The sequence below is a fragment of the Dipodomys spectabilis genome, unplaced genomic scaffold (genome assembly GCF_019054845.1).
Source record: "Dipodomys spectabilis isolate Male_0828 unplaced genomic scaffold, ASM1905484v1 ptg000097l, whole genome shotgun sequence".
Taxonomy (NCBI): Eukaryota; Metazoa; Chordata; class Mammalia; order Rodentia; family Heteromyidae; genus Dipodomys; species Dipodomys spectabilis.
Genome location: NW_024870774.1, coordinates 2,911,872 through 2,916,614, shown reverse-complemented (window position 1 = coordinate 2,916,614; position 4,743 = coordinate 2,911,872). Strand labels below are relative to the sequence as shown.

The 4,743-nt window shown below is 38.4% G+C and overlaps 1 pseudogene; it reads left to right on the top strand.

The window, feature by feature from the left end:
- Positions 1–1,407: 1,407 nt before the first annotated feature.
- Positions 1,408–1,855, top strand: LOC122113473 (annotated as a pseudogene).
- Positions 1,856–4,743: the final 2,888 nt, after the last annotated feature.

The following is a 4,743-nucleotide window of genomic DNA, read 5'->3' as shown; positions in this document are numbered from 1 at the left end:
CTGCTTGCCTTGCATGTATGAGACCCTGGGTTCAATTCCTCAGCACCACATAAGCAGAAAAGGCTGGAAATGGCACTGTGGCTCAAGTGGTAGAGCGCTAGCCTTGAGCTGAAGAACTCAGGGACAGCACCCAGGCCCAGAGTTCAAGCCCCACAACCAACAAAAAAAAAAAATATTGCTTAGAAACTAGGACATGACAACAAATCCCAGTGCTGATGAATAATGATTACAATGGTTGGATGGGAGACAAATTTCTCTATAGCTCAGTTTGCTGGTGTATAAAATAGGTATGCTACCACCATCTCAGTGGGTTTTGATAATAATGAACTGTAGTTAGGTTCATGATACGCCCTCCAAATATGGATTCATGAATGATATAAACAACTGCTCTACAACTCTAAGAGAAAGAAGCTTATTTTCACAGAGAATATCTGTGAAATCTTCTCCAGTGGAAGTTCAGCCTTGACTCTTTGGGTCTCTATGTGATCTTCATGAGCCCATAAGAGACTCAAGGCATCTCTGGTCAGATATTAAGACACAGATGTGACTTTTATTTGTTGATTTTGTGCTCGTCCTAGGGCTTGAACTCGGCTTCATGCTCTCACCTAGATTTTTCACTTAAAGCTAAGGAATATAAGAGAGGGAACAGGGGCCCTGGGAGCTGATGAATGATCTGGAAAAGACCAGCTGAACTTATCCTTTGTATTCCCACTTGGTCACTTAAGAATGGATCTAAGAAAGGGCAGTGGTGACTCACACCTGTTAATCCTCAGGAGGCTGAGATGTAAGGATTGCAGCTTGAAGCTAGTTTGGGGTGTGGCTCAAGTGGTACAGTGCCTGCCTTGAGGGGGAAAAATGAATGAGTATTAGGCTAGAAGAAGCACATTTCACCAAGAGATACAAAACTTCTCTTTACATGGGTATTATATGCTCCAGTCCTACACTGCTGCTATGCTATCCTTCCATAGCTTTCCTCTTCCTCCATGAGAAGATGACAGTCTTTCTACTACCACACAAAAGGGTGTGAGTTGCCAAAGTATATTGTGTTGGCTGCTGAGTAGACCTACTGTTTATGGACCACCTATCCTTACAGGACATGCTATCAGAGATGATCTTTCCCTATTTTTTCTCTCTGTACGTGAAGCTTTATAATATCCAGTGCTTTACAATGTTGTGTTTCCCTGGTGACTCTCACACTCAGATGAAAGAGTGGGGAGTGTTCCAGTCTTTCCTGGGGACTGGTAACAGATGCACAGTATTTTGCTTCCCTGGGATTGACAACCAATATACATTGCTCTACTTAACAGTTCTGCTTAACACTACAAATTCAGAGAGAGAGAGCACTAGCGGTCAGGAGGCCAGAGCTGCCACAGCTTCCCGGAAGCCTCAGGCCGTCTAGCAACCACGACTGGGTTTCTTCTCCAACCCTCCCGCCCCGCCCCGTCGGTTGTTGTCTGGGCAGATTTAAACAGCCAAGTAAAGCAAGCTGGGTAATCATGGCAGAAGGTGGATTCGATCCCTGTGAATGTGTTTGCTCTCATGAACATGCAATGAGAAGGCTGATCAATCTGTTACGGTAATACCAGTCCTACTGCACAGACACAGAATGTCTTCAGGAATTACAGGACCTTCTGGTGACAATGGCATCAGTCTTACTGTGATCCTGATGGCCTGGATGGTTATTGCAGTGATCTTGTTCTTACTGAGACCACCTAATCTAGGAGGATCCAACCTACCTGGCAAGCCAACTAGTCCACATAATGGACAAGATCCACCAGCTCCTCCTGTGGACTAATTTTGTGATATGGGAAGCAAAAGAATTTGCAAGACGAAATGAACAAGACCACCAGAGTACTCTTAATCCCATTAGAACTGTTTTTCCTTTTGCACCTGCAATTTGGGATGGTATTGTTTTCATGAGCTTCTGGAAACTTTACTTGCAAACTTTTGCTTCCTGTGTTATCACCATTCCTATTTACAATATATTTGAGTAAATAATTATATTAAAAAAGTTACATGGGGCTTTTTTGGTTGTCCTAAATTTAAATATTCCATTCATTCTGTTTGTAATTGTGATTGTAATTTTTGTGGTGATTTTTGACATAATTGAAGGAAATTTGAGATTTCACATTTACTATTTAGAGAGTTCTGATAGTTCACTTTTTTCAGAAGGCATTTATAAAGTAATGTTATTTGGGATTATGGAAGACAATTAGAACCACATTGCATTTGCATTTGCCTTGGTAGGTGATTTGTGGGTGGCAACTCTTGGAGCATTTTACAAGCTCCAGCTGAAATCTGGGTCGCTCATTATGGCTGACTTAAGTGGCTAGAATAGGGAAGTGAAATGATTGTTTACTAATTTTCTACTCCTAATAAAAATGTCTGATGTTCAGAATAAATAAACATGATTTCATAAAAAAAAAAAAAAAAGAAATTCAGAGAGATCACTGCTTTGTGGTAAGAAACCAAGTCAAGAAAGGAGCCCAATAGGATGGAAAGAATGTGATTTGGGCTGGGCTTTTTATCATTTTTATTTACATATATAATATATATTAGCAATATATATTACATAGTATGTTTGTATATAGACATGTAATGCCGTAATAAACATAGTTATATATATGACAATATATATGTGTTATAGGTGTTATATGTAATGACATGTTTATGGATTATGGATTATATGTGTTGTGATGTTATTATATTTGATTATATGTGATATTAATATGTGTTATATATTATATAATATATATTATATTGTATACTATGTTATATTAAGTTATAATATATGGCATATATATGACTCACAATGTAGTGTTTCAATACATGTATATATTGTGCAACCATCAAATCAGGGTAATTAAACATGTCCATCACAATAAATATTTATCATTTCTTTGTGTTGAGAATATTCAACATCATCTCTTCTAGCTATTTAGAATATATGACACTATGTTACTAAAGTGCAATGAAATAGCAGAACTTGTTCCTTCTAACTGTAACACTGCGCATGAATAAATTTTTCATCATCCACCTTACCTTCTCATCCTTCCCATCCTCCATAACATCTGATAAGCACTATATTTCTCTCCATTTTTTTACGATTAACTTTTTTCAGATTTGACATCGTGATCATGTGATATTCATCCTGGCTTATTTCATTTAACATAATGACCTCCAAGCTCATTTGTGTTGTTACAGAAGTTCATCCTTTTCATAGCTACATAGTCTTACCTTGTGCATACTCTTTATCCTCTCATCTGTTAATAGAGACTTCAGTTGGTTCCATATCTTGGAATAGTGAATCTCCTGTGAATAGTGCCGTAATGGGAGTGGAGATGTGTCTTTTTTCTATTTATAAGACAACTTCATTGAGGTATAATCGACATACAGTGAATTTCACACATAAAATACACATTTTGATCAATTTGGCACATAGAGATCCACCTGTGAAACCATTCTATGGCAGGTATTTTAGCTGTACCACAAAATACCAATTAGTCAAGACATGATGGTGAAGATATTTCTCCCTTCTAACAGCCTGTGGCAGGTCAGACACCCCTGCTCCTTTTTCAATCCCAGGAGAGAACTGTACTCAACACCCTTGCCATGTAGCTTGGCGAGAGCTTGCTCTCCAGTGTGGCGATTATATTGTCCTGTTCACTATGTACAACGTTGTGTCCTCCCAAAATTCATATGTTCAAGCTCTGATGGCCAAAGGGACTCTATTTGGAAATGGATCCTGAAAGGGGGTGCTCACAGTGAAATGAGATCATTATAGTGGTTGCTGGGTTAATCAGCTTCTGTGGCTGCCTATGATGCTGCAGGTTAGAACCGCATGCCTTCAGATTTGTGCAGACTGGTGATGTCTCTTTAACGAAGCAATTTCATTCCCTTTGGCTATAAACCTAGAAGTGAGATCACCCATATGAGAGACTATATGGAAGTTCGAGTTTTCGTTACAATGAGAAGCCTCTATCCCATTTCCACAATAGTTATATAATTCCCACCAACAATATGCAAGATTCCCTTTTCTCCACATCTTGACCAGTGCTGTCATCTTTTGTTTTCTAACAATAGTCATTCTTACTGAAGTGAGATAGTACCCATGCAGAAGACTGAAACTCACATCTATATTTGTCACCATATACTAAACTCAGCTCAAACTGGTTGAAAGATTTAAATGGAAGACCTGAAGGGTGAGACTACTCATTGAAAACATAGGAAAGTTTCATAATCATAGGTGTGTGCTCATGTATGTGTGCATATGTGGGTACACATGTGTGTCTCCACAAATGTGCAAGCAAAAACATTGACAAATGAAATCACATCAAATTATAAAGCTTCTGCACAGCAAAGGAAACAACTTACAGAAAAAGGAGTCAACCTCTAGAAAGAGAGAGTATTTCAAGGGCGAGAACAATGGAAGGGGTGACATTAATCAAGATGCATTCTACTTATAAACTGATTTGTTGAATTGAAACTTCTTTGTACAACTACTTAATTTAAAATGTACAAACTATGTATCTAATAAAGGGTTATTACCCAAAATTACCCAAAATAAATAAGGAATTTAAGTTCCTGATTAGACATTTCTCATAAAAAGATAAACAAATGACCAGCCAATATAGGAAAAATTGCTAGTTATTATCAGAATCACAGAAGGTTTTTTTTTTTGGTTGGTGGTGGGTCTTGAATTCTGGGCCTGGGCGCTGTCCTTGAGCTCCTCAGCTCAAGGCT